This window comes from Salminus brasiliensis, chromosome 17 (genome assembly GCF_030463535.1).
Source record: "Salminus brasiliensis chromosome 17, fSalBra1.hap2, whole genome shotgun sequence".
In the NCBI taxonomy this organism is placed as follows: domain Eukaryota; kingdom Metazoa; phylum Chordata; class Actinopteri; order Characiformes; family Bryconidae; genus Salminus; species Salminus brasiliensis.
Window position 1 is genome coordinate 1962683 of NC_132894.1, and position 6301 is coordinate 1968983.

A 6301-nucleotide genomic window follows, 5' to 3' on the forward strand; every position below is an offset into this window, starting at 1 on the left:
TACTGGATTATTCCTGTGATTTATTCCTGTGGTTGTAATGGGTTCTATTCTACAATACATCCTTAAAACCATTAACCATTCCATTGCTAGTGGTCCTGCAGGCTCGGCCAGGCTCGCACTGAACGCTCATTAAGAAGCTCCAGTTCCTCTCCAGGCTGAAGCCTCCGGTCGCTGCTGGTGAGGGACAGCCTTCCGTGTGAAAACCTGCCTTTGCTTTGACATAAAGCATCATAACCCTTGCATGTGATGGTGACTGTGGTGGTCTGAACAGCAGTCTATTGATCTACTCTGCCAGAAAGCAGAATGGAGGGGTCCTGAGAAGCATGTGTGGGGGGTTTCATGCTGTAATGACAGGTGGTCCTCTCCTCCCCCAGCCTTCTGACACCGGCCCTGCACTGATTAGTCATCCACACCTGAGTCCCGCGGCAGAAGAGTCTAGATCTGGCCCAGCGTTTGGAGTGAGTGCATCCTATTATATTTATATGGTTTTAATAATCAAAATTTAGTTCGTTTTTCATTTTGGCACCAGTTTTAAAGATGCCAGTTTAGGGACATTTAAAAAGGTTCAAAAATATATACATATAATAAAAAAAAAAGACATATAAAAATCACATTACAAAAAAAAATATATATATATATATTAAAATAATCACAAATATTAAAATCACATCATAATTAAACAATATAAAAATATATATAGAGATAAATATTGAGAAAAAAAAATATATAGAGAGAGATAAAGATATATATATATATAAGATTAGATAAATATAGATAATAAGCATTTTATTTTTCTTGATATATATGTAGTATCGATATCTAACCATTACTACTACGGACCACCAGTATTCTTCTCACGAGCAGCCTTATTAAGCTTTAATACTCACACAGCAGGCTGAGAGAGATTCTCGCTTGATTTATGGTTCAACAGCGGTCCTCATAATGTTTATCCGGCTGCCCTGTGAGACACAAGCAAGAAATTTGGCACAATTGTGGCGACATTTGCAACCGGATGAGTACAAGTCATTTTACATAGCTTGAGGGGTGCTAATTATGGAGTGTTTGTGTGTGTGTGTGTGCGCGCATGTGTGTGTGGGGGTGGCGGGCAGCAGGTGCAGGATGCAGGTTCTCCGCTCAGCTCCTTTATCCCGGGGTACGTGAAGAGGACAGCTGAGCCCCAGCGCCCCATGGGGAGGGGGGAGACACTCCTCAGACAGCTTGGCTCATTAGCATTGCAATACAGGCTCTGGGAACACACACAAGCAGGCTGGAAAGCCCGACCTATGAGAACCGATCAGTCTGGCTAGGAAATAAAACTGACCAGTGCTTCCAGATGCATCTCGCCGACTGTCTGGTTGGCGACCGTACCGATATATACGAGTGTAGTGGTTACTAATGTGAGGTGCTGCTGTGGGGAATCTTGGGTTGGTGACATTGGTTTTTTGACCAGATTAAAATTTAGATTTATACCATATTGAAATAGAATCTCTTCACAGTGATGCGCAAATGTCGATTAAAGGATCCATATCTTACATTATTATTATTTTCCCCCACTTAGGATATGTATGTATGCATGTATGTGAGTATTATTTATTAATTTTCTCTTTATACCTTCTCTTTACTGTGACTTTAAAAGATCAATATGTAAATGACATCTGTTCTGATCGGTTACCCTATATTGGACTTCATTAACAAACCCTTGGTTGTATCCCACACCACACATCACTCCTACACTTTCCAAACTCCATTAAAAAATGCACATTTAGTGGTAGTGCATTATGTTGTGTACTATTTAGTGTTACTATTTAGCCTTTTTATAGCCCCAGTGTGAATGGGTGGGGCTAAATTGCTGTAGGCAGATATGTATGTGACCTCATAAAAACACTGGATTGTAAACATTACAACATTAACACACTAAAATAATAGAAAGAAAGGTCCAGACTGAATATACAGCCCTTAAGGATGTTTCTTCCTACATAACCCATATAGACCGAAAAATCATAGAACACATGGTGGACCTGTTTAATGAACACAGAGTGCAGTGCGGCATGGTGGAGGTGGTCAGCATGGGATCTATCATTGTCTAATCAATAAAGAGAGGCAGGCGGCGTATTGATCAGTTGGCCCTCCCCCGTAGCTGCTGTCCAGTCTGGGCCCCTCTCCACACGTCACCACTAAACTCACCAGTTAAAAAGGCCTCATTGCTGACCTTTCTGAGGGTCTGTAGGGTTGTATTCTGTTGAATTTTGTGAATCATTACACCAAAATAAAATATTAAATATTAATAAATATTCTTTTGCAGAACTGCTGAGCCGGATGGCATGAAAGAATCCTGGTCTGACTGACTGAGTAACTTTAAATAGGGGGCATCTAGTCAGTCACCCATCTACCTGACTGAAATAAGAGGTAGTAGTAACATGTTCATGTGTGCTGTTACTTGAAATAGTACTGTAGCCTAATTAGACCTTCTGTGATTATAAAATTGTCTGACTGATCATTTATACTCACCGTAGCTATTGTTATTGGTTGTTACAAACTTCTATTACCAGAGAATTTCCCCACCAGTTTGTACAAAAGTCCCTGTAGTTACTGAGTAATACACCTTAGTGTGTAATAAGACTTTCTGCATTAAGGGGTTAAAGCAACAATATGGAAAATTTGGATGGTCATTTCTTTCTCCTGGACTCCCCCTACAGTTGGAAAGTGTTAACTCACGCTTTGAGCCACCACTAAATGACACGTTTTTCTGAACAAGCTGAAAGATACAGAATCGTTACTAAGAGTGGACTGTTATGCTAAGCCTTGAGTAACGAAAGTGATGCTATTCACCTTATTAAGGTAACAATTCTACATAGTGTTGCTTTAAGTGCAATTCTGTTGCAACAACAATGGAGAGATAACAGGTTTCACACAGTTTAACACTTCATAACTCACCACTACAGTCCGTAGGCAGTCCCTGCAGTTCAAGAACTTTGGCTTTCTAATGATGATGCAGCAACATTCATCAAATCTGTAACTTATTTGTCTTCCCACAACATACAGCGCATCCTTAAAACACGACCAAAACATGGTGACTTGTGGTTTTTCGCCATTTTATAAAACATATGAGGACATTACCCTAAAATAGAGTCTAAAACACTTTGATAAGAAGGGTGTATATTTTGGGCCAACATGAGTGATGCCTCCTGTGTGATAAATGCTTTGCAGCTGATTGTGGTCCAGCAAAACGAGGCCTTTATGAAACTGTAAATTGACAAAGAAGCTTCACATAGCTTCACCCAGCTCTGTACTAACTACTGTATTTATAACATTGAAACATCTATACACTTCGATAAAGGTGTAATAACCCTGTGTCTGAACAGTGCTGTAGGTTTATGAATTACAGTAAACAGGACATTCACAATCAGCCACTTATTTTATTTCGTAGGATTGTAGGTATAAATAATAGTAGCAAAACATGCTGAAATTTGAGTGTTTTTTCATAGTGCATGTACCGTAATACTAATGCAGCAGCTCTCAGAGTTCAGACAATCCGCTCTGAGAAAAACATCTAAATAATTTACTCTGCAACAGTTGGTGTTTATCATAGTCTGACTTCAGCTACTGTACCTGTCTTCGTATTGCCTTCTGAAGGTTAAAAACTGGACGTAACACTCTGTATCCAGTATCCAGTACTGGGTTTGTCAGCTGCGAGAGGAGGAAGGGGTAAAGCCACAGTCAGGAATCACTGCAGCTGGCAGGGGGAATCTTTATGACTGCAATAAAGCAGAAATGCAAACAACTAGAAAACACCAACTAATGTGTGCCTGAGGTGTGTTCACCATGACGTCTGTCAGTAAAGGGAATGTACAGCCTGATGCCATTCGAGTAAGTCCTGATCAGGCCTGAGTGAAGGCCTGCACTAGAAAAAGGCCTGCATTCAGTTTATGCAATGCCTATGTGTCCATTCTTTCCATATAGCTCTAATATCTGTATATCCATCAACTAAATTATCCTACAATGATATCTGTCCTTAATGGTTCTCACCTTTTATGATTTTTATGCTTTTTAGAACCTTAAACTCAATCACAAGCTGATCTTTGATGGTCATGGTGGTTAAAAAAGCTGGTCAACCAGTTGAAAACACACCCGATTCAATGCATCACTTTTTACAGTAGCATATACACAGATCAGCCATAACATTAAAACCATCTCCCAAAACAGGCGAAGGTGCCCTAAGCTATCTGGCACCTTCTGCCAGACGTTGTCCTGTAAGTTGTGAGCATCCATGACCTTTCAGGCTTTGGCTTGTCCTTCTTTGGAGCACTTTACTTCTGGTAGGTATTGACCATTGTGTACCAGGGACACCTCACAAGATCTGCCTGATGTTCTGGAGATGTTCTGACCCAGTCATTGTCTAGAACATCACAGTTTGGTTCAAGTACTGACTGTTCACTTGCTGCCTAATTCAGTGTGTAGATCTACGTCTTGACAGGAGCCAATGGAGCCACCAGATCATCAGTGTTATCCACTTCAGCGGTCAGTGGTTTTAATAAGTGGTGTTATGACTGATTGGTAGTCTGAGAGTTGAGGAACATTGGATAACAAGGCTGCATTTTTGGCAAACACTTTAAAGGAAGCAAGGATACACACTCTTCATCACACTGTCAGTACCTTCAGTACCTTTAGTATCTTCAGTACCTTCAGGTGTTCATCACTGTTACAGTAATTCATTCCAAGCTGATCCTTGTTTGGTTTAATGTGTATCTGACTAAAACTGATGAAGCTGATTCTGCATTCATGCTCTGAATGCTCAACTGCTTTGTCTTCTGTATGGCTGAAATACAAGACCTCTTATGTACGTTGAGATTCGTCTTTCCTCATTTCAGTCCTAAATGACACTCAGCTAGCTCACGTTTTCACATCCAGCTGATTGTAATAATTATTTAACTTATTTTCTTTCTTTCTTTCTTTCTCTTGTTTCACATAATTGTATAGAGTAAAATGCTCTTTCCAGCATAAGTACCATTTTTATACATATACCACCACGTGGGTAATGGGGTTCGATTCCCGGTCTGGGTGACTGTGCTGCGCTACACCAATAAAAGTCCTTGGGCAAGACTCCTAACACTGCATTGGCCCTCCTCTGTAATACGAGTAACCTTGTAAGTCGCTCTGGATAAGAGCATCAGCTAAATGCCATAAATGTAATGTAATGAAAGGGTTAATATTTGTATGTTAATGGTTATTAATTAGGTTATAAACACATTACAACTCATTAATAATCAGTTATAACACAAGTAAAAAGATAAACAGTGATCTGCCTCTTAATCCATCTCCACTACTACAGCTCAGGTGCTTCTGCTTCCTTGCCTTGCCTTGTCTTCTCCATCAGTCAGTGTTGACCCTCTCAGCTTCAGCAGATCTTTCTCTACAGGTTTCTACTATTGAACCTCCATCAGGATCAGTCCTTCACTCCCAGACCACCATTCTGTCCTGTTTAGTTGGACATTTCTTCATATCAGATGCTCTGTGTCCATTTATTAGTGAGTTATTAACACTTATAAACAGTGAATAGGCTCTTATTATTATTAGCATTTCCTAATTAGTTCCAAACATGAAGATCAACACTGCTGAAGATGAGCTTAAAGCTCAGAAAGTACAGACTGTAGCTGGTCAGATGATCATTCACGAGTCATTGAAGCTCTCAACTCTAGTATGTAAGTAGCTGAACTCTGATGGAGAACCCACAGTCAGATCAGGAACCAGCAACAACTGAGCTTGAACAGTATGGAGGACTGTGGGGCACTGTTTGGAGAGCTAGCAGGTCACTTCTGACCATGTCATGTATGTGTTATAAGACCTTTCTCAGTAACCTCATTAATAAACTCATCACATTTTGACCAGCCCTTGAGTGGGCAGTGGTGGCCCAGTGGTTAGAGCCCGGGCTATTGATGACAAAGGTGTTGTGGGTTCGATACCCAGGCTTGGCAAGCTGCCACTGTTGGGCCCTTAAGCTAAGGGCCATCACCCTCTCTGCTCCACGGGCTGCCCACTGCTCCGGGCATGTGTGCTCACTGTCCCATGTGTGTGTTTCACTGGTGTGTATGTGTGTGTGGGTTAAAGGCAGTTTAATGTCTTGTCTTTATAAGGGTAGCCTTATAATAAAGTGGTACCCATGCATTATTTGGCAGGTAAAATGTGAACTTTACATGTGTAATAACTGGCTAACATTACTCTTGTAACAATCTAAACATGAGAGGGAGTACATATTTAGACTAGGATTAGGCCAGTTGAAGCCAAAGTCCAGTGGGTGAAGTGT